General features: G+C 33.7%; 1 long non-coding RNA gene across 1 annotated transcript; it reads left to right on the forward strand.

The window, feature by feature from the left end:
* Window positions 1-7,844: 7,844 nt before the first annotated feature.
* LOC120145889 lies at window positions 7,845-23,283 on the forward strand. Its single transcript, XR_005518162.1, has 3 exons — window positions 7,845-8,074; window positions 8,109-8,306; window positions 23,273-23,283. It is a non-coding gene; the product is annotated as an uncharacterized LOC120145889 (long non-coding RNA).
* Window positions 23,284-25,162: the final 1,879 nt, after the last annotated feature.

A 25,162-nucleotide genomic window follows, 5' to 3' on the forward strand; every position in this document is an offset into this window, starting at 1 on the left:
TGTATTGGATTGGAGTTTTTATATCCATTTACACGTAAAAGTAAATTATTACAATTTTTTTGCTTTCTTTGCGTTTCTTGCAGGAATGTGGAACAAATGGCGTGTATGGGTGGCTTCTTTTGTCACTGGGGTAGTAAATGGTGGCCAGTGGTTGGGGCAGAGGAAGGGTGGCATCTGGTTAGGGTGTTGGGTGACTATAGTAGGGGTTAGGGTTAGATTAGGGTTCCATGTCAGATTTGGGCCTCCGGCTCAGGTTTGGTGGTTTAGGCATTTGGGTCGGGTTTAGACTGGTTTGGGCTTGAGACCTGTTGGTTTTGTCTGGTTTGTAAAATAATAAAAAAAGGGTGCTCACAGTAATGCACCAACCATTTTTCAAAGGTGCATGGTAAGTATATTTTCTGATTACATCGAAAAACGGATCGAAGTGTTCATGGATGATTTTACAGTTTATGATAATTCTTTTGCTAAATGTTTGTCAAATTTGACAAAAATCCTGAAGCGATGCCTTAAATTCAATCTTGTTTTAAATTATGAAAAATGTCATTTAATGGTTGATAAAGGATTAATTTTAGTCCATGTCATTTCTTCTAAAGAGATTACAGTTGATAAAGCTAAAATTAACATTATTTGCTCACTTCCATACCCCACAACTGTGAGGGATATTCGTTCATTTCTTGGTTATGCAGGTTTATAATAGGGTTTATCAAGGTATTTTCTAAAGTAGCACAACCGCTTTGTAATTTGTTACAAAAGGATAAGGTATTTGACTTCGATCTAGAATGCAAAACATCCTTCGATTTTCTTAAGGAAAAGTTGATTTCATCTCCCATAGTTCAACCACCTAACTAGGATTACCCCTTCAAAATTATGTGTGACGCAAGCGATGAGAGTGTAAGATTTGTGTTGAGACAAAAGATCGAAAAAGAACTGCACATCATCGCCTTTGGATGCGGCTCAGCGAAACTATTCATCAATAGAAAAAGAACTTTTTGCTATTGTTTTCACTTTAGAAAAAAAAATTCTCTTATCTTTTGGGAACTAAAATTATTTTTTTTTCTGATCATGCATCTTTGAAATATTTGATGAGTAAGAAGGAGGTGAAATCATGCTTAATTCAATGGATTTTAGTAATTCAAGAGTTTAATTTGGAAATTAAAAACAAGAAAGGATGCAGGAATTTAATTGATGATCACCTTAGTCGGTTACCCGTCATGGTGATGCGCCAATAAAGGAGGAATTCCTTGAAGAACATTTGTATTTGGCATAGGGTGTACTCCTATGGTGTGCATATATGGTAAATTACTTGGTCACATGAATATTACCTTTAGATCTATCACGTTCTGAGGTAAGTCAAATTAAACGTGAATCCTGATTCTATATATGGGATGATCCATACCTATGGAAATACTATTCCGATCAGGTAATTTGATGATGTGTAGCAGAAAGTGTTATATACTTAATTTTTGTCATTCTTATTCATGTGAGGTCATTTTGGTCTGAAGTGAACTACAAATAAGTTATTAGAATGGTAATTTTTTTGGCCGACTACTTTGAACTTATGTTTTTTGTAGATCTTGTGAAAAGTGTCAACGTACATGTAATTTAAGCCGAAGAAATAAAATGCCCCTTAACCTAATTCATTTTTGTGAAAATTTTGATGTGTGGGAAATTGATTATTTAGGACCTTTCGTTTCATCTTTAGGGAATTGTTACATTATTCTCGCTTTGATTATGTGTCTAAATGAGTAGAAGATAGAGCTACTCATAATAATGATGCTAAAACCACTATCGATTTTCTAAAAGATTTTATTTTTTTTCTAGGCTTGGCACACCGAGGGAAATAATCAGTGATTGTGGGACATATTTTGTAAACCGAATTTTTAAAGCACTCATGAAGAAATATGGCGTAGCTCAAAGAATTGTTATGGCTTACCATCCGTAGATGAATGGAAAAGTGAAAGTTTTGAATCGAGAAATCAAGTCAATCCTTGATAAAATTATGAAACCAAATCAAAAGGATTGGAGCTTGAAATTAAACAATGCCTTATGGGCATATCCCACCTCTTATAAAGGTCCCATCGGCGTATCCTCATATCGCTATGTCTTTGGTAAACTGTGTCATTTTTCGGTTGAATTAGAACACAAATCATATTGGGCGATTAAAGAATGCAACATGGAGATGGATTTAATTGGTGAAACAAGAAAACTTCATATTCAAGAGCTTGAAGAAATACGAAGAAACACTTATGACAGTACTCGAGTCTATCAGGATAAGACAAAAGAATTTCATAATAAAAAAAATTATTTTAAATATTTTTCTATTGGGCAAAAGGTATTGCTTTTTAATTCTAAGCTGAAAATTTTTGCAGGAAAATTACGAATGAGGTGGCTAGGACCTTTTGTCGTGACTCAAGTTTTTCCACATGCCACAGTTGAAATTCAAAATGATTTAGGAACTTGTTTCAAGGTTAATAGTCATCAGTTGAAGCTTTTCTTTGAGAATAATCAAGCTTGGGTGATCGAAGAAATCGTTCTAGATGAACTTGTAGTTTGAACCATGTCGTCGAGCTAACGATGTTAAACAAAAGCTCTCTAATGGAAAGCAACCCATTTTATTATTTTATTTTATTTATTTTATTTTGGTATTTATTTTTCTCTATATTTTTAGGAACACCATGTATTTTCTGATCGAGATCAAAATTATGGACACGACGTTGATTTGAATAAAGGTCAATGTTCCTATACCATCGGACAACCCATCGACACTAGACATGGGGAGTATTTCTATCCCTTTTCCTTTACTTTATTTACTTCTTATTGGGAAAATACTCTTTAAGTGAGGGGTAGAGTGAAAATTTCATCTTATTTATTCATGTTGGTTTGATGGGATATCTCAATTCTTATGACTATTGATTGCCTTGGTTGACTTGTTAGTTTTGTCATTATCCCTTGTTTTCAAACTTGAGTTGATCTTGTTATGCACGAATATTGATTTGAGTTGATGAAATAATTTGATGAAAGCTTTTAACCTTGTGGTATAATTGTTAGTGTTGCTTAAACATGAGAATGTTCTTATTTTGCTAGTGATTAATGTTATATTCAGGTGTGTAACTTTGTGAGGCGATTGTGAGTGTTAGATTGTTTGAATGTGATCAGATTATAGAACCCGGGTGAGGTGCTTGGTTTGTCATCTCGTTTCTAGTTTAAAGATTCGATGACGAGTCGAAACTACAGAGTTGAAAAAAGAGAAGTGTAAAATAGGAAGAAATTTCAAAAAAGAAAAAAAGAAAAAAGAAGAAGAAGAAGAAAAAAATAAGCGCTTGAAAATAAAAGGAGTGAGCGGTACAAAAAGGGAGGAAAATAAAACTCACACTCCGCCAATCGCTGTTCAGGAGGAAACTAAACTTGGTTTGATTTCGTCTCACAAGCAAATAACAAATGCTTTGCATATCTACCTCTTATTTATTTGGTTAATTGTTGTTTATTGGATTATATTGTCACTTTTGTTTGATTATCTTGTATAACTTCTTCGATCCATGCATGTACTTGGGATTTCAAGCAACACCCCAAACATCAGCCTAGTGACTAAAGTGTAAGATTTTAAAACTTCTTGATCAGTTTTGAGAAGTTGAAAAGTTTAATGACTAATTGTGGAAATTTTGTTTAGGGCTTATTAGCAAAGATGGAGGAGTGAAAGGGCAAAGAGGTCTTTTGGCTGGAAATGAATTTAAAATTCATTTTAAATGAGATATTTAAAATGGGGAAAGTGGATAAGAAAGATACATCTGGAAGCTTGGTTTCTTCTCATTCTCTTCCCGTTAGACTCCATTTCAAAGGTAAGTTAATTCAAGTTGGTTGTTTCTTCAAAATTTTGTTTGGGTTTGAAGATTTAGGTGATATATATTACTAAGGAAAACTTTAGATTGATTAAAACTAAAAGATGAGTGAATTAATGATGAATTTGTAAAATGGGTCTTTAAGGGATTTGTTGATATGATTAGGTATTTGGATTTTTAATGATAAATTTGACTTGTCAAGGCTATAATTAAGGGATTAAAAGTATAATATAGGATTAAGATCATGTTTGAAGTTTTGGTGTGATCTTCAGTTCTAAGGTTCTAAGGAGAAATTTTGGGTATTATAAAGGAAATTAGGGAGGTATGTTAACTATGATTAAGGATGATGAGTTTGAGGGTATGAATGAGGTTAAAAGTTTGAGATTTAGGTGAAGAGTGTGTAAAATTTGAAGTAAAAGAGGTGAAATCTGGATAAAGGTATCAGTATTGGAAGAACAGTACCGATACTATAAGGGTAAATTGAAGGAGAAATGTATGAATTCGATGAACAATATTGGTACTGATTGAATTAGTATCGATATTAAAGTGGGGTATCGATACCAGAAGTATGGTATTGATACTATTGTTAAGAGTGAAATTCCATAATTCCAAAATGGTATCGATACCGAAGTAGGTATTGGTACCATAGAATAGTAGTATCAGTACTATAAGAAGGGTACCAATACTAGTGCGTTAGAAATTTAAAGGAGAGTTTTAGTTTCGTTTTTGTAATTACTAATTTGGTTATACGCTAATGTAAAGAGGTATTGATATTGGATATATTTACGAGTAGGTTTGGATCGGAATCGTTTCGATCAAAGCGTTATACCAAAGTGATTTATCGAAAGATAAAAGGATTTCATTTAGGATTTTGCTTAGGACTTCAGTGAGGCAAAGGTGAGTGCAACTCATTTGATTTACAATAGATTCGAGGGTAGCTTGCGATAAGCCAACCTCAGAGTTTTCGATCGAAAACCATTTTATTTCTTTCATGCAATATTTTATTTACAATGTTTTATTCAAGTTATATCTCTTAAACTATGTTCTGATTTTTATATGTACATGATTATGACAATGTGATATGTGATATATGCTTATACAAAAATGCTCGATGTGAAAGTGCTTATTTGAGCAAGACACTCTGAATAAGGAAATGATAAATAATTATGTGGCTAAAAATCCCAAGGTGTATGTATGAGAATTGGAGGTATAGTTGGCATGCCAAGAGTCGAGGGTTCTATGTGGTCCTTCAGGACAAAATTATGTGGTCCTTCAGGACAATCCTATGTGGTCCTTAGGGACAAATATGTGGCACTTTGGTGAAAATTATGTGAGCAGTGGTGATTGCATTAGTGCACAACCTCAATATACTCAAATACCTAGAGTTCTCAATAGTATGCATTGGGTTATTATGAGCAAAGTAATAGAAACAACACAATGTCTAAAAGCATATATTTTTATGAATTATAACTTTAATTCGTTACGAAATGTGTCTCTATGAGATGAATAAGAATGGATTTTATAATGATTTATGATACTTGTATTTATCTCACTAAGTCAACGACTTAGCGTGTGATTGTTTCACACATAGGTTTAAAGAAAACATATGATTAAAGATATGTGAGGACAATATACTACTGCAAAAGATCATATCAGAACAAATTAAAGCGTATGTTTCTTGTTATTTGTAAATTGTTGGCATGTATTACAAGCTTTAAATTGTAATGTTCTGATCTATTTTGTAAATCTATACTTTTTTGTATTTATGTAAATTATTAAGTATTTTATTTAAATGTGAATGTGAGTTTTTATTATTTACTTTAATTCAAGGGTTCTGTCATTTTAGTACAAATAAAAGTTTAAATTTTCCACTACTTTTAATAGTTAATGATTGAAAAATTTAATGTGACACCTCGGATTCGTATCGAGGCGGGTACGTGTTAGAGATGTTACATTTTACATAAACTTTTAAGTGAATCTTTGGTGAATGATGGAAATTGGAATTTATGTATACTTGAGGACAAGCATTGAATAAGTGAGGGGAGTTTGATGAGAGTTTAATATCACATATTTTATTATTATTTACCTCTCATTTATCGCTTGGGTATTACTGATTTATCTTTATTTTGAGTTTATTTGGATAAGAGCTTCATTGGACTAATTAGTCTAAAAACTAGTAGATTTCAACATCTTATAGAAGACAAGCAGAACTTCCTTGAATATTTAATTTGGAATTTACACAGGACAAGGTTATCCAGAAGATGAAGAAGAATTCAACCAGAAAACTTAAATATTTATCTTTTGTGATAAACCTTTTTAATTTAGGATTTTTAGTTTGATTGTTCTATTATTATTTTATTTAAGAATCAGTTATTTTATTAGAGCTCTTATTAGTATTATTAATTTGATTATATTAGGAATTAGTTATTTTATTTTCTTAGAACTATCGAGTTATAAATACCCCTTAGGTTCAAAAGTTGAAAATCATATTAGAATTTATTTTTCTTGGTTATTTATTGAAGTTCAACTTTTCTTTCATCTCCATCTTTCTTTCTTTATTATTCTTTCATTATTTTCTTTTCACAATGCTAAGCATGATTCAATCCATGTTTGGTTAAACTTTTACTTAGCCAAAGGTTTTTGCAAAACTCAATTCTACTCGTGAGAATTGAATCTTGATCTTCATACATTCATATCATATTCTTGATTCTCTGGAAACTAGGAGTGGCAATCGGTCATTCTCTTAAAAATTATTACATATTCAGCTCAAAAGGTACACATTGATTTGAAAACTGTTTTGCTTGAAGTTTAGAGTCGGGTCGGTTGGTCGTAATTTGGCTTCCTGTGAACAAACTTAGTGGAGGTCCGTTAAGGGAAATCAAGATCGAGTTCGATTCTCGGTGAGACGCTATAACTCGAGTCGAGCTTTTCCAGAATTTAAAGTTATTTTGGATCTAACTGCGATAGACGTGACTAGACTAACAAAGATTAGATTTTGGAGATAGACTTGGAAATTTTGATTAATCGGAGAGAATAGTTAGCTGCAAGGGTTGAGTCTTGTTGATTGTAACTAGCATACATCATGAAGGGAAAATTTATTTCGATGACCAGTCGAAATTGAGGCTAAGCAAAACTTGAGCTATATCATCTTTATTGAATTCTTCTGCTTTATATACTTTATTTATTTTTCTCATCATTATAATTTTTATTCAATATTTATTTATCTATTTATTTTATTCATTTGTTTTCATTAATTTTAAATTCCTTTTTTATTTTTTAACCGTTGATTCAATCCGAGAAACATTATTATCAAACTTCCGTAGTCCATGTGGATCGACCATACTTCCCTATACTAATTTATTTATTTATTTGAGAATTATGAATTATTTTTATTTGGAAAATTCGATGTTTGTCAAGTTGTATCAGTAGTTGTTGACGTTGATAGAGTGTTCTGGTTTCATTAAGTTTGTTGGTGTTGATAATCTGTGGTGGTTATAGTTTGGTGTTCATGCTTCCAATTTGTTCGACGAAATGTTTTGATGATGCTACTGGTGTTTGTTTGTTTCACCTTGCTATTATGGAATAGATTATTTTTAGATTTTTTTGAAGGTTTGTTCATATCAAAAGTTTGAAGCGAGTTCAATTCTTTGCTGCCATTCGTACAAGTTCCTTTAGGTGTTACATTGTTGTCGATGTGTTGCATTGTTGATTTATTCTTTGTTAAGGGCTTGGTGCTGGAAACTAGTGGTGAATGGGTTATTAGTTGATGTTGAATGATGGACACTCTTACTATACCATTGTTTCACTCAATCATTGACAGTTTTGGTTTTTTCATTCATTTGTATTTCTTCTCCAAAGTTTGTCATGGGACTTAAAATCTTAACAACCAAGTTATCATAGGAGAAAATTTTTGAGGAGGGTTTAAGAGCCTAACAATCTTGCTTTTCTTAACCAGACAAAACAGGGAGTTTTCTTGCCCAAGAAAAACTTCATATTTAGCTGGTAAGAACCATTTCTCACTCGTATTCTAATGTAAAGAATGCGTATCGACTTTCAATTCCATTGTCTTTATTGCTTAGCAAGTCGATAACTGGATTGGTTCTGAGGTTTAGATTGCAAGCCTTTGACATAATAGGAAACAACCTGGATTTGAATTATGTAAACTATATATAGGGTTATTTCCCATACATGAGCCTTTGGAATGTTATTTGGCACTAGGCATGTTATTTATGAACAAAGTAACGACTAAGCTGCAGCACGGCATATGACAAGTCATTGACCAGCTGCTTAACACAAACTTTAGCTTCTGGATTTGTGAATTAAAGCATATTCAACTCCGTTAATCTTGATGCATTTCCTTATGTTCTGGACTGGTCCACAGATATAGTTGAATTGCTTGAATTGTTCGAAGTAATGAAAAATGTTCAGGGTTGCATGAGTAGAAGTATTTGCAGACTAACAATGTTCTAGGTTTCACGTTAACTAGTTATAAGCATTTCTCGTTGAATGTGAAAAGTTCCATTGAAATTCTTATAGATATTGAACTGTGAAAAGTTTGACATTTCTTCTGGTGGACACCTTGCTGTCGTAATTTGTCATTCCCTGCATATGTCCCAGTGTACTTAATTGGGAATAGAGACTTATAACGTATTTTTCTTTTGCCAATCTTCAATTGAAGATGATGTTTTCCAAGTTTTTTGCTACCTATTAGCAAGGTCATGATGATTGAAATCTGAGATAAAAAGCCATTTTACTTTGGCTTAAGACCGTAATTTTATCGCTTTGTTCGACCCTTTTAAAACTGATTCTCAAATTGGTTGCATCTCTTTATATGTTTAGGTTACATAGCAGTCTATTTCCTTTCAACTCGTCCATAGTTACCATAACTTGTCTTCTGTTCGACAATTGTTGGGAAGCCATGTGCTTTAAGTTTCCGATCATGGCCATCTTCTGTAAGCATTATGGAACTTGCTGAAGCATATGCATTGTTCTGAATCCTCTTCTTTTGTGTTCTTTGATTTGCAGAAAGCAAAATGTACGAGGACCAGTGGCTTTCTTCCCTGAAGACTAACTGATACCGAGCTCTTGAAGATTACATATGAAAGACTGTCTGCTCGAAAACATGGTCTGGTATTTATAAATATTGTATAAAGATATTGTAGACAGTGTAATTTTTTTTTAAATGAGAACACGGAGGTGGACGAATGGCTTGCTTCATTGATTCGTTGGTGCAGATAGAAGAGAACCTGAACTGATATCAATCGATGAGCAGCGGAAACAACGGCGAACAGACCAACATGGCGTGAATATTGGACAAAACATGTCCTTTTCTGGCGTTTCCTTTGAGAAAGGAGCCGACAATACGTCTGTTCAGATGAAGTAGATTAATGTTCATTTGCATCCGTGTGTATTATATTCGTTGTTGTAAAAGATCAATGTACATACTAAAAACTGAAACAGATTTATGTTTTCATTGTCACTGTAAAAATATATGAATAATTGGAGTATTGTGTATATGACAGAGAGTCTTTCTTTCTCCGAACATTATCGATAACATTAGTAGTTTTTCCTTGTCGAATTTGGCAACGGACGATAAAATGATTTTGTTACTGTTCAGTTATTTTCATGGTTGTGTTTTTACTTCATAATCTTAACAAGTTCAAACACTGCGGTTCGAATTGATCTTTCGGTTTTTGTTGCTCACCTTTAGATGACATGATGCTTAATAACTATAAAAAGACGAATGAATAACATCTTCAATAAAACTATTAGGGTTTATGGGCTCTTACGTGGACAACCACCTTGTGTCGTCGAGTTTGAACGAGTTCGAAAATCCAGGTGGGGACCTCCGGAGATTGTACCAGATATCCATGTGGGTCTATCGAGGGAGAGGCCAGCTTCTGCTACTCAATTGGAGGTCGAGTGACAAGAAAAGAAGGGACGTAATGGGGTATCTACGGGCAAAACGCTGGAGGATATAACTAAGTAGGTTGCCATTGAAGATGGGGTTAAGGATGTTGGAAAATCTGGTATATAATCTCTGGTGGAAGAGGGTGAACGTGGGGCGCCTCAACAATCTGTTGCGGCAAAGGCTTCTTACGCAAGCAAATTTGCGGGAGTGGGTGCTTTGCATGGGGAGAATACTAGGGTTCATAGTTTCATTAATGATGAAGTAACGGTTATGGCTGAAGACGTCATAACGAATCGGTCCGGGGTGATACCTTCCATTCGGTTCTCTGATAGAGTTCATGATCAAATCGATATGAACATGTGTAATACGATTATAGTGAGGCTCCTTGGTCGTACGATTCGATACAAGGCTCTTGTGAGTCGGGTCCAAGCTTTATGGAAGCAGGTAGGAGAGTTACACATTATCGATCTGGACAATAACTACTTCCTTGTCCGTTTCTCCGATGCCAAGGATTACACAAAAATCCTCATTGAAGGTCCATGGACTATATATGGTAGTTATCTTACGGTGCAGCCTTGGAGTAGAGGGTTTTCGACATCAAAGAAACATCCGAACCAAGTGATTGTTTGGGTCAGGCTGTCAGGCTTACCCTATCGGTATTAAACCAAGGTATTGTTTTATCATATAACGTCTTTTATTGGGAGGGTGATTAAAATTGATTATAATACGGATGTTGGGAGATGAGACAAATTCACTCGTTTAGTGAGCATTATGGATCTTACAAAACCATTAGTCTCGTGTATTCACATTAATGGAATTCTTCAGAAGATAGAATATGAAGGCTTACAAAATTTTTGTTTGTGGGGTTTACGGGCAAACCAAGGAAGCTTGTGAGATGAACAAAGGTGATAACGAGAACCAGGTAGAAGCCACTGATCGCTCTAAGAATAATACATGCGCGAACAAAGTTGATGTGTCGGAAACAAACTTGTTTGGTCCGTGGATGCTTGTGGCAGACAGGCGACATAGAGGAGGGTCGAATCGTAATGTTGATAAGATTGAAGATACGTCTGGGTCGGGGTCTCAGTTTGTTTCTCTTGACAATGAGGGACGGGAGGCTGATGATGGTAAGGGAAAAAGCACTACTTCTAAGGTCAGTATTGGTTAAATGGAAAAAGATAGTGTTGGGGGGTTACGTAAAGGAGGTAAACAACCTCAGCGAGAGGTTCGCAAGTGTTAGGTCTAGCAGCCGTTTTTAGAGAAAACACATAAAAAACCTTAAGCCATTTTCTCTCAAAACGGTTTTGGGGGGAAACAAAATTGCTCTCAATCGGATGAACTGAGTAGAGGCCGAGACGTGATTTCATGGAGGCTTACGATTCGAACCGATCTACACCACCAGTATTCACTGTTGTCCTTGCTGTTTTTCAAGGAACCCGCTGTAAGTATTTGCATCTCTTCCTCCCGATTTCAGTTTTTCGTACTTGGATCACTGGTGAGACCGTCGAGTTTTGTTTCCGCTGCGCCATGGGGTGCGCCGACGGTCCCAACAGTGGCATCAGAGCCACTTGTACGATATGAATTTGGGTTAAATTTTTGGTTGATGCGATATGTATGAGATGCATGTTCTAGTTTTATCGATTTCGGTAAATATGTTGATATCATTGTTCGAATCGATAACCGTAACGATTAATATGTTAATTTTTTAATATGTTTTTCAATCGATTTGTTGTTGGATGATCTGTGGGAGTGTGATTGTAGATCGTGTTTGGAAGTGGAACAATGGTTGTTCCGATGCAGAAAACCTTCGGGATTGAAAATCCCAAAAGCACGATTTTGTTGATAATTGTTATCAAATCGTGAAGTTTTTCCATGGAAACAGAAGTATTGTTTTTCAAAAAAAACCCATCGGCCGTACCGCGACAGCCTAAGCGCCGCAAGGGGCTTCGCCCCTTGATCCCTCATCAGTAGTACAAATTGAAGGCCCATATAAATTTTTTTTAACAAAGGCGTAAGAACATGTGTATATATATGATATGTTTGTTTTGCATGGTGTTTGACATGCATGGTTATAGCCCTTGTTCACTTTATAATGGTTTAATTTGAAATACGGTCTGCGAGTCGTGCCTTTCTATATCTCTTTTGTATTTCTCTTCTCATCTTACTCCCTCGTATGTAAAATGAGTTTCTTTTAAAATTGTAAACCTATGAAGATTTACAAGGAGCAGAAGAATGGCGAGAAGATGCTTAGAGAGTAGTCTTAGGCTTTAGGGTTCTTGGTTCTCCCATTGGCTTGGGATGAGCCACCTTAGTCATTGTTTTGGGCTATAACCATTGCATCTTATTTATTGCTATATTTGTTATGTATGCAATGCATCAAATGATAAAATAAGAATAAATATTGATGAGATCAATAAGGGCCTAATAATAAAATGAAAAATGATGAGATAATTACGCAAATCCCTCTTAATAATCTAAGTTAACTTAACCGTCCTATATTTACCCTCGTTAAGGCTTTGATCGATATTGTGTGGGTTTTTCCAAAGCATTGACACATAAATCTATCTTGGTTAAAAGAGAAGAATAAGCAAGTGATATTCACCGGTTGAAATATTGGTAATAACTTAGCTAGGTTATTCTAATAGGATTAGAAACCTAGAGGTTAAATATTTGGATAAGTCATGAGATGACTTGAACAAAAGTTGTTCACCAAAATGAGGAGTTACATGAGATGTAACTAGTCAAGTGTTACTTACCTAAATAATCACTATCCTAAAAGAAAAGCCAAAGTTGATTTAGGAAATTGATGTATTATGGATCCTCACCCACTAGAAAAAATTTCGTTGAATTTTTTCGAAATTAAAACAAAAAGGGTTTTTAATTTTGAATAAAATAGTGGGAGTAATTTGTAAATAAAGTCATATTTATAAATTTTAATTCGGTAAATTTACTTACTTTAATATTTCCATTGTTGTAGATTTAATGGCAAACAACACTTTATCACTGCGATCACTCCTTGAGAAGGATAAACTTAATGGCATAAATTTCCTTGACTGATTTCGTAATTTGAGAATTGTTCTCAAACAGGAAAGGAAGAAATATGTCATTGAGGAACCTGTTCCTGATGAACCGGCAACTAATGCTTCAAAAGCTGACAAAGACAAATTCAAGAAACATATGGATGATATGTTAGATGTTGGATGTCTAATGCTTTCCACCATGACTCCTGAGCTTCAGAAGTAACATGAGGAAATGGTTGCATATGAGATGATTCAAAATCTAAAGAAATATATGAAGGGCAAGCATGTCAAGAGAGATAAGAGACCTCTAAAGCTCTATTTCAATGCAAAATGGCAGAGGGAACTCCTGTAGGAGCTCATGTCATCAAGATGATGGGTTAAATCCAAACGTTGGAAAAGTTGGGATTTCCTCTCAAAGATGAATTGGCTACCGATGTTATCCTGCAATCGTTTCCAAATAGCTTTAGCCAATTTGTCCTTAATTTCAACATGAATGAAATTAACAAGACTTTGCCACAGTTACTTGGCATGTTACGAACTGCTGAAAGTAACATGAAAAAGGTTGGACCTAAGCCCATTCAGATGGTCCACAAGGACAAAGGAAAAGGAAAGAAAAAGGTAGTGGTAAAGTCTAAGGGCAATGGTAAGACCAAACAAAAAGGGAAAAATACATTGAAACCCAAAGGGAGAGTTAGTAAAGAAGGAAAATGTTTCCATTGCGATAAGACCGGACACTGGAAGAGAAACTGCCCTGTTTACCTTGAAGATGTCAAGAAGGAAAAAGCAAATGGAACGTTTGTTTCAGGTATTTATGTTATTGATGTTAATTTATCAACATCTACTTCTTGGGTATTAGATACCGGTTGTGGTTCTCATATTTGTACTTCTGTACAGGGAATACAAAAGAGAAGGAATCTGGCTAAAGGAGACGTGGACCTACGAGTGGGAAATGGAGCAAGAGTTGCTGCATTATCTATAGGGACATATGTTTTATCTTTGCCTAGTGGACTTGATTTAAATTTAGAGAATTGTTATTATGTTCCTAGTTTGACTAAGAACATTATTTCTATTTCTTGTTTGGACAAGATTGGTTTTGAGATTATTATTAAGAATAATTGTTGTTCTTTTTATCTCGATAGTGTTTTTTATGGTTCGACACAATTGGTTAATGGTCTCTATATTTTGGATCAAGAAAACACCATTTATAACATAAATACTAAGAGATCAAAAACAAATGACTCAAATCAAACTTATCTTTGGCATTGTCGTTTAGGCCATATAAGTGAGAAATGCATATCAAAACTCCATAAAGATGATTTCTTAGATTCATTTGTTTTCGAACAATATGATGTATGCGAATCTTGCTTGTTGGGAAAATGACTAAAGCTCCTTTTAATAGTAAAGGTGAGCGAGCAAGTGATTTATTGGGGTTAATACATAGTGATGTATGTGGACCAATGAATACACAAGCCAAAGGTGGATTCTATTACTTCATTACTTTTACCGATGACTTCAGTCGGTATGGCTATATTTATCTTATGCGCCATAAATCTGAAGCCCTTGAAAAGTTTAAAGAATTTAAAAATGAAGTACAAAATCAACTAAGCAAGAGTATTAAGGCACTTCGATCAGATTGAGGTGGAGAATACTTAAGCATAGAGTTTGATGAACTCCTAAAAGAATGTGGGATTGTCTCACAGCTTACACCACCTGGTACACCACAGTGGAATGGAGTTTCTAAAAGAAGGAATCGAACACTGTTAGACATGGTTTGATCGATGATGAGTCATAGTGATCTTCTGACTTCTTTTTGGGGACATGTACTTGAAACATCCGCTTTCACACTAAATCGTGTTCCATCAAAATCGGTTCAAAAGACACCATACGAGATATGGACTGGGAAACGTCCCAATATGTCTTTTATTAAGATTTAGGGTTGTGAAGCTTATATAAAACATCAGATGTCTACAAAGCTCGAACCTAAATCTCATAAGTGTATATTTGTTGGATATCCTAAAGAAACTAAGGGATATTATTTCTTTAACCCTAACGAGAACAAAGTGTTTGTTGCTCGAACAAGAGTTTTTCTCGAAAGAGAATTTCTCTCAAAGAAAGGGAAGGGTAGAAATATTGAACTTGGAGAAGTTCAAGAGCAACAGATAAATGAACCTGAAGTTGAGCATGTTTCACAAGTTGTTGAGGAACATTCAACAGATTAGAAACACAATCACTGCGTAGATCCACAAGAGAACATCGTGCACCTGAGAGATTTGGATTTCTCGTTACGACACATGGAGATGTTCTTCTTATGGATCAAGATGAGCCCATGACTTATCAAGAGGTAGTGTCTAGCCCAGACTCTGAGAAATGGCTTGAAGCCATGAGATCTGAGATGATTCCATATCAGTAAACCAAGTATGGACTTTGGTTGAACCACCTGAAGGGGTCAAACCTATAGGGTGTAAATGGATTTTCAAGAAGAAAACCGACATAGATGGTAATGTACAAACATACAAGGGGTGATTAGTCGCTAAAGGTTTTCGACAAGTTCTTGGTGTAGACTATGATGAAACATTCTCCCCTGTAGCTATGTTTAAGTCCATCCGGATCTTGCTCGCAATAGTTGCATTCCATGATTATGAAATCTGGAAAATGGACATCAAAACCACCTTCCTTAATGGAAAACTTGAAGAGGATATGTATATGACACAACCAGAAGGTTTTGTCTTTCCTGGAAATACTGGAAAGGTTTGTAAGCTACAGATGTCTATTTATGGACTAAAGCAAGCTTCTCGAAGCTGGAATCTTCGTTTCAATGATGCAATCAAAGAGTTTGGTTTTATCAGAAATGAAGATGAGCCTTGTGTTTATAAGAAGGCTAGTGGGAGCATTGTTTCTTTCCTAATCTTGTATGTAGATGACATACTCATCATAGGAAATGATATACCTACTTTACAGTCTGTTAAGACTTGGTTAGGTAGTTGTTTTTCTATGAAAGATTTGGGTGAGGCAACGTATATCTTAGGAGTTAAGATATATAAAGATAGATCAAGAAGACTTCTAGGTCTGAGTCAAAGTACACATATAGACAAAGTACTGAAAAGGTTTAGTATGGAGGAATCCAATAAAGGATTTTTGCCTATAAGACATGGCATTTCTCTTTCGAAGGAAATATGTCCTTCAACTCCACAAGAAAGAGAACGTATGAATAAGATTCCATATGCTTTAGCTATTGGTTCTATCATGTATGCCATGATATGTACTAGACAAGATGTATCATATGCTTTAAACATGACGAGTCGGTATCAAACGAACCTTGGAGAAAATTATTGGGTTGCAGTTAAAAATATCCTTAAGTACTTAAGAAGAACTAAGGATAAATTTATTGTCTATGGAGGGGAGAAAGAGCTTTGTATAAAAGATTATATTGATGCCAGCTTCCAAACTGACAAGGATGACTCACGATCGTAATCGGGTTTTGTGTTTTATCTTAATGGAGGTGCTGTGAGCTAGAAAAGTTAGAAGCAAGACACGGTAGCTGATTCTACAACAGAGGCTGAATACATTGCAACTAATGAAGAATCAAAAGAGGCTGTTTGGATCAAGAAGTTTATAATGGAATTAGGGGTTGTTCCCAGCATATCAGATGTTGTAGAACTCCGTTGTGACAATAATGGAGCCATTGCACAAGCAAAGGAACCCATATCTCATCAACGATCCAAACATATTCTTAGGCGCTTTCATCACATTCGAGAGATCATTGATCGAGAAGATGTGGAAATATATAGAGTACACACGGATGACAATATTGTTGATCCCTTAACGAAACCTCTTACACAACAGAGGCATGATCGTCACATTGAGTCACTCGGTATTAGATATGTGAGTGATTGGTCTTAGTACTAGTGGGAGATTTTTAGTGTATGCCCAAAGACCAATCATATGATAATTGTAATAATACTTTTATTTACCGATTTTATTGAATAAAGGCATTGCCACTATTATTTTCAGTTCTATATATGTGTTTAACATAAACTGGAAGATAATAAAGTCCATATAATGGCATAATTGTTATTATTAAAAGATCCATAGTCAAGTATTATTATGGATATGGACAATAATAATACGCTTAAGACTAACATGTTATTGATTGATGACAACGAGTTGTCATTGACATAGAGTTTCCATTGACATAGAGATGTCAGAATTGATACATGATTTTATTGTTAGAGAACAATGTATTGGATTTACCCACCATGAGCATATGTCTTGGATTATTATGTGACAGTCATAACATTGCTCATGGTGATGACTATACGTATGATCCTCAGACTTAAGATCAATATTATCCCAACATATATTGTTGTATGTTTTGATGCAACTAAACAAGCTCCGTAACTGGTTTCTCTATAAAGACTGTTATTGAATATATCTCAATATATGTAGTGGGTGTGTATGATTAAGATAGGATTTGTCTTTCCTACATAATAGGAAATATATCACATGCCACTTGATTGAGTAAGACTATAAATGCATGGCCATGCTCGAATAAGTTGATATGAGATATCATAAACTATTTGCTAATTAAAGTCTACTCTAGATATCAAGAAACAATAGATGGGTTATACAAGTGTGACTATTCCAAGACTTGTGCCTATTATAGATATAAAGGACATAAGGATGTAATACATAAAAGAGTTAATCACCAAGATGATATGTCAAATCATATTTTCTTGTAACTTAGGTGACAATGATATATTGCTAGATGTCACTCATTGTATGTAATATTAGAATTGTTCTAATAATTATTGCTAACGTTACAAGAACCTACAGGGTCACACCCTAGGATTGAAACGAGCAAAGATGTACAATTTGTTGTACGATACTAAAATATATCTAGAGTTAATTAAGTATATGTTTTAATAATCTCGAATATTTAATTTAAATTAATTAAATACAAGATTGTTAGAGTATGCCCAAAGACCAATCATATGATGATTGTAATAATACTTTTATTTACCGATTTTATTGAATAAAGTCATTTTTGCTATTATTTTTAGTTATATATATGCGTTTAACATAAACTGGAAGATAATAAAGTCCATATAATGACATAATTGTTATTATTAAAAGATCCCTAGTCAATTATTATTATGGGCATGGATAATAATAATACGTTAAGACTAACATGTTATTGATTGATGACAACGAGTTGTCATTGAAATAGAGATGTCAAAATTGATACATGATTATATTGTTAGAGAACAATGTATTGGATTGACCCACCATGAGCATATGTATTGGATTATTATGTGACAGTCATAACATTGCTCATGGTGATGACTATATGTATGATCCTCATACTTGAGATCAATACTGTCCCAACGTATATTGTTGTATGTTTTGATGCAGCTAAACAAGCTCCGTAACTGGTTGCTCTATAAAGACTGTTATTGAATATATCTCAATATATATAGTGGGTGTGTATGATTAAGATATGATTTGTCCTTCCTACATAATAGGAAATATATCACAGGAAACTTGATTGAGTAAGACTAGAAATGCATGGCCATGCTCGAATAAGTTGATATGAGATATCATAAACTATTCGTTAATTAAAGTCTACTCTAGATATCAAGAAATAATAGATGGGCTATACAAGTGTGACTATTCCAAGACTTGTGTCTATTCTAGATATAAAGGACATAAGGATGTAATACATAAAAGAGTTAATCACTAAGATGATATGTCGAATTATATTTTCTTGTAACTTAGGTGACAATGATATATTGCTAGATGTCACTCATTGTATGTAATATTAGAATTGTTCTAATAATTACTGCTAACGTTACAAGAACCTACAGGGTCACACCCTAGGATTGAAACGAGCAAAGATGTACAATTTGTTGTACGATACTAAAATATATCTAGAGTTAATTAAGTATATGTTTTAATAATCCCGAATATTTAATTTCAATTAATTAAATATAGATTTAATTAATTTGAAATAATAAAATCCTTAATATGATTAGGGTAACTTGGATATAAAAGGATTATTAAATTCTAATTAATTAAATATAGATTTAATTAATTTGAAAAAATAAAAACCCTAATATAATTAGGGTGACTTGGGTATAAAAGGGTGTGTTAGGTCTAGCAGTCATTTTTGGAGAAAACACACAAAAACTTTCAGCCATTTTCTCTCAAAATGGTTTTAGGGGAAAACAAAATTGCTCTCAATCGGGTGAACTGAGTAGAGGCCGAGATGTGATTTCGTGGAGGCTTACGATTCGAACCGATCTACACCACCAGTATTCACTGTTGTCCTTGCTGTTTTGATGGCATAGCGAAAACAAAACTCGACGGTCTCACCACTAAGAACGATGTATATAGAGCATCAAAACTGGAGAAGAGAGGTAAGAAGAAGGTAAGAAAACCTTAGAGGTGATCCCTCTTGTTGATTCATCGGAGGTGTAAGTGACAGAACAAGCTAGTAATATCAAAACTGGTGTTCATAGAGTTGTTACTATTGTCGAGCAAGGGTCTAATGATTCAACCAAGGTGGGTCGTGGCGCTCATCGGGTAACGACTATCACGTGTAAAATCCAAGTGCATAGTAATAAGAGAGGTTCAGTGGGTCGATAACCCCCTCACATTAAATCCAAAATGACAGCTTCTGAGTTAGCTAAGCACATTTGCATAGTCTTGGAGAATGTTGAAGTAAAATGGAGTTTGCCCAAGCCTCTTGACGTGGCGGTTCTCATGGTTCAATCCTCGGATGATGAGAACCTCCAGACATCGAATGATCCAGTTGACCTCTCAGAGGGAGATGGACTCGACGCCGAACTATAAGGTTCGTTTCCTTGATTTTATTTATTTACTAATAAGATTTTGTGTTAGAACTATCAGGGTGTGGCTAGCCTTGTCTTTCGTAGATATTTCAAGTCTTTCATTCGTGAGTATAGGTCGACTGTCGTGGTACTTATTGAGCCTTGGATTAGTGGTCCTATTGCAACAATATGGTGACCAAGTTGGGTTTCCTCATTCGTTCTGTGTCGAAGCTCATGGTTTCTATGGTGGAATTTGGTTGTTGTGGTCTAATGCAGTTGTGGTTAATATCCTTCATGTATCTAATCAGTTCATCAGCATGATGGTACAAGAGAGCAGTAGAGGTCTTCATTTCTATTTCACTGCAGTTTATGCTAGCCCTCACAGTTCATGTCGAAAAAATATCTGAAATCAGCTTGCGCGGGTTAATCCGGGAAATGATGTCCCTTGGCTTGTCGGGAGAGATTTTAGTGTTATCCTTTATGCTGATAAAAGATCCGGTGGGGCTTGGGTTCATAAGTTTGGGAATAGGCCTTTTCCTGATTTTTTGTATTCCCAAGGGCTCTCGGATATGGATTTTCATGGCCCTCCATTCACCTGGGCGAGGGGGACTCTATGTAATACACTAAAATTTAGGCAAGTGATCAAAATGTAATTTTTAAAAGTTTAGTGGTCAAAGTAGAAAATTAGAAAAGTTCAAGGCCTAAATTAATAATTTTACCAAAAATAAGTTTAAACCTGTAAAGGAATAATTCTTCCCAAAAATGATATTTTTTGTGAGAATCATATTTTTTATTCGGAGTTTCTATAAAAAGCTACAAAACGATAAAGTTTGGTAAATAATCGAATAATTGGATCAAATAAAAAAATTCAGAAAATTTTGAAGGAGGAAATTAAAATGTTAATAATTTCATTTTCATATTTTTAATTGGTGAAATTTAACATGGATTTTTGGATTTAAATTAATTTTCCACGTTAAACCGAGATTGATGGATTATAGTGACTAGATTGTAAATTCAGAAAAACTATAAGGAAAAAATTGAAAAGAATGAATATTTTGTTCATATTTGACTTTGAATGATGATATGGACAAGTGGCATGGTAATTTGGCAATTATCATGATTTTTAAAGGGTAAAATGATCTTTTAGCATAAAATGAATTTTTAATTCATTTTAATTAGTTTTAAGACAAGTGTATCATGATATTTTGATGGAAAAAATCAAGAAATGTACTCTTCTTCCTCCTCCAAACCGTGGCCTTCATAGCCAAGGTAAGAAAAATTTTATTTTTCATTTTTAAGCCATTTTGTTAGGTTTTGGGACTAAGGTGTGAAATAGAGAATTAATCTACATCAAATTCTCTATCATCTGGTATAAATATATTTCATGGTTTTCTTGATTGGAATATTAGTTTGGTTTATTAGGGTGGATGAAGAACAAGTTGAATTTTAACGATTTAAGGATGGATTTTTGATTTAGTATACGTTGAATTGTTTCCAAGCATGTGTGATGAATAAAATTAATTGGAAATACATGTACAAGGATTTGGCTAAGGCTAGGGTTTGAAGGAAAGAATGATTTTCTATTGAATATGATATGGAAATATTTGAGATTGCATGAGAATGATGTTTAGAAGATGAATTCATGTTTGAATCAAGTTCAAAATCAAGCTAGATACACTTTATTATATTTGACCATGAAGAAAAAGAATTAGGGAACAATATTGAAAACAATTTCCCTAAGCTTAGAAATAGTATTAGAATGATTCTACATGCTTTGAAATGTGATTTGGACCAATTTGGATGTTTGTGAAAGTGTAGGGACATATTTGCATATTTTTAGAAATTTAGGGATTAAAGTATAATTGTTCAATAATTGACGTACTATGTTGGAATTTAATGTTAGAATGTTGAATTTGAAATTAGAAAGTGAAATTGGACCGTTTTGAGAAATTGGTAAAGTTTGAGGACCAGATCACAAATATGGAAAATTGGGAATTTAAGTGAAAATTGTGTAATTGTTGAGATATTATGTTAGAATTAAATGCTGGAATTTTTAATTAAGTTAATTAAAGAAAAATGGAAAGGGACCATTTCGAATAAATTGGAAAAGGTAGGGTGAATTCTAAAAGAATTCATTTCATTGGTCAATAATGTGAAATTGAGATGAATATGGAGATTAGTGGACGAATGTGGATAGTAAGAGGATTGAAGTTGTATTTTTAAAGTGTTAAAGTTAGTATTAAAAATGTGAAATGAAGTTTATATCGAATATGCATTAATTGCATAATCAATAATTTTTATGTTAATATACACCTATTATGTTAGTGTAGATACTAACGTATGCTTTGAATTTTATATGTTGATAAATTATACTAATGTAGAATGTACTCGAGATCGTGAGATGAGTAAGCTTAAAGCTAAGGAAAAGTACAAAAATAAAGGCTTATGCTGAAAATAAAGGTTCACTAGCGAGGCATTACCAAGTGAGTGCAGCTTATTTATTTACTTATTTTGATCGATAAAGACTTACGATAAGTCAACCTTGTATTATTTTTAAAGAATGATTTTATGTTAATTATGAGATATTTCCATAATGCTTAAATAAAGGCTTTATAAATGGTTTAGGGTATGAACTGTCCAAGTTACGATTTTTACAATTATGAATTAAAAATGATTTTGATTTGAAAATGTTTAATTGTTAAATGATTATGAAATGATCTGAAAGCTAATTATATGTTGCATAGAGAGTCATAGGTATACTTGGCATGCCATTAAGTTGAGTAATTATGACGATGATCTGGTACATTTATGTACATTAAAGGAAGCACTGTTGGTGCAAATGATATGATTGCATTTGGAGTGAATATTCTCATGATGATGATGGCACCATTGGTGCTTAGTGCGCACATTATGTCCGACTCACGTACCTTGCATTCTCTTACATATACATTGGGTTATGAAAATAAATGTGAAAGTTTTGAAAAGTATTCAAAAGAAAAATGACATATGAAAGTTTTAAAATGTGTTCAGAATGGAAAAAGAATGCAATGATTATTGTGTAACATCCCAAAAACCAAGTTAGTGACAAAAATGAAAGTTTTTGAAATTTGGTGATCAATTTGAGAAAAAGTGAAAAGTTCAGGGACTTAATTGGAGAATCTTGATGTTGAATTTGATAGCAAATTTTGGAAATATAAAGGGCATAATGGTCATTTGATAAGAAAATAATTAAAAATGTATGAGGAGAGTATTATAAACACGTGGAAATTGGATGATAAGTAATAAGGAGTCTGGAATTTTCTATCTTCTTTTTTCTTCCTCCTCTTCACCGTGAAGCTCTTGCATAAAGTGAGTATGCTTTTTATGGATTAATTCTTTTATTTTAAGGTCGATTTTGATTCTTGGAGTGTTAAGAAAGCTTAAGGAAAGGTTATACTGGTGCAAAACTGAGAGATGAACAAGTTATGAGGGATTAAGTAAAATGCGTTTTTGAGTGAATTATTGAAAAGTAAGGAGTAAATGGATTTTCAAGATGAATTTGACTTGTCATGAACTGAAATAAGAAATTCAAAATGTTAGAACTGAATTTGGAATATGTTGATTAATTGGCATGATTAGTGAATTCAAGTGTGTATGTGGGATATTGGATATTAGGATGAATTAAAGTGATCTAAGTTGATTTGAATAGGTGCAGTTAAGCCTAAAGGGTTAAAAGAAGATTATAGTAGAAGATTTAAGTAAGTTTGGTAAATTTTTGGGTAAAATAAATAAATTTTGGGCAAGGGGTATTAGTACTGTTCATTCAATACCGATACTTCAAAGAGAAAAATGAGTGATATTTGGGCTATGGGTATCGATACTGGTTGAATAAGTATCGATACCATAAGGCAAAAGTTGATAAATTGTTCAAGGAGTATCGATACCAAAGGAGTAGTATCAATACCATTGAGCAAGTATCAGTACCAATTTGAAGATGAATTCCAGAATCGAAATTGGGTATCGATACTAAAGTATAATATCGATACCATAGGGTAGAAGTATCGGTATTGTACCTTAGGGTACCGATACTACTTATATGGAAATTATTAATTTAATAATTTGTATAACTTACGTTATATTGACTGGTTATAAGAAATTCAAACTCCGATATTTATATAAGTTGTATATTCGTGTTGATATCGATCAAAGACAAGCTCAAGAAGATTTGAACCTATAAGAATGTACAAGAGTCATAAGTGTTAGAATTGGCTAGTGAGGTCCAAGTGAGTGCATACTAGTTGGTATATGATGTTTAATAGAAATAATACTTGCGACGAGTCTATTTTCTATATTAGAATGCATGAACTCATGAATATAAACATGTGTTTGATATGAGTATATGTGTTATATGTTATTGTATATGTTATATGATCTGTGTGAATACATGTTATGTGACTATGATATAAACTATGTGATTATATGAAAAGTAAAATAAGTTAAATAATGTTGACCTATGTGACTATGTGCGGAGTGGTATAAGCTATGCGATTATAAAGTATGTGAATACATGCTTACGAGATAAGCAATGTGACTATGAGCTATGTGATAATAATATGTGTGATTACATGAAAGTATAATATAAGCTATGTGAAAATGATCTATGAGATTATATGTCTATGCAATATGAATGTGTGAATGTGTGACCAACATAATGATAATGCCCATGTTATGTGAAATGAGAGCTAGGGGTATAGTTGGCATGCCAAGAGTCGAGGGTTCTATATGGTCATTCGGGACATATATGTAATCCTTTGGAACATATATGTGGTACTTTGGTACACCTAGTTGGTCCATTGGAATATGTATGTGGTCCTTAAGGAGATTTCTATGTGGTCCTTCGAGACATCTATGTGGTCCTTCGGGACAAATTCTATGTGCCCCTAGTGGGAATTTATACGAGATGTGGTGATAGCATATGTGCACAACCGTAATGTACTCACATATCTTTAGTTCTCATAAGTATACATGGGCCATTAAGAGATAACAATAATACACTGTATGTGATGTATATGCTTTGTGATGTGAAAAGTATTACAAGAATTATATGATGTTGTGTGTATTGGTTAGTTAAATGAGTCATATGATGGTTAAGAATGTTAGGTACAAGAGTATATGACTAAAAGATATGAATGATAATAATATTAATAATGAAATGAGGTTAATGATGGAAATGACGAGTTATGTGTATGTTTACATTTGATTATATGAAATGTTCATGCATTGTTAAGTATTTAGAATTTCCATTATAAGTTTAAATGCCTCACTAAGTCATAGACTTAGCGTGTGAGTGTTTCACACGTAGGTTCTGTGAAGCAAGAAGAGGAACATGGATAGGCAAGTGAGGTCAGCTTCTCATTTCTATAGATCAGATCAGAAAAGTATTTGATAATATGTATTCTGTTATATGGAATGTAGTTGGCATGTAAATAAAATATTTGAATTGTATAGCTCTAATCAGTTTTGTAACTATTTGGTTGAAATTGTTTCAATTATGCAGTTTTATTTAATAAAAATTGGAAATTTTCA

Source organism: Hibiscus syriacus, unplaced genomic scaffold (assembly GCF_006381635.1).
Source record: "Hibiscus syriacus cultivar Baekdansim isolate YM2019G1 unplaced genomic scaffold, ASM638163v2 tig00110895_pilon, whole genome shotgun sequence".
Lineage (NCBI taxonomy): Eukaryota > Viridiplantae > Streptophyta > Magnoliopsida > Malvales > Malvaceae > Hibiscus > Hibiscus syriacus.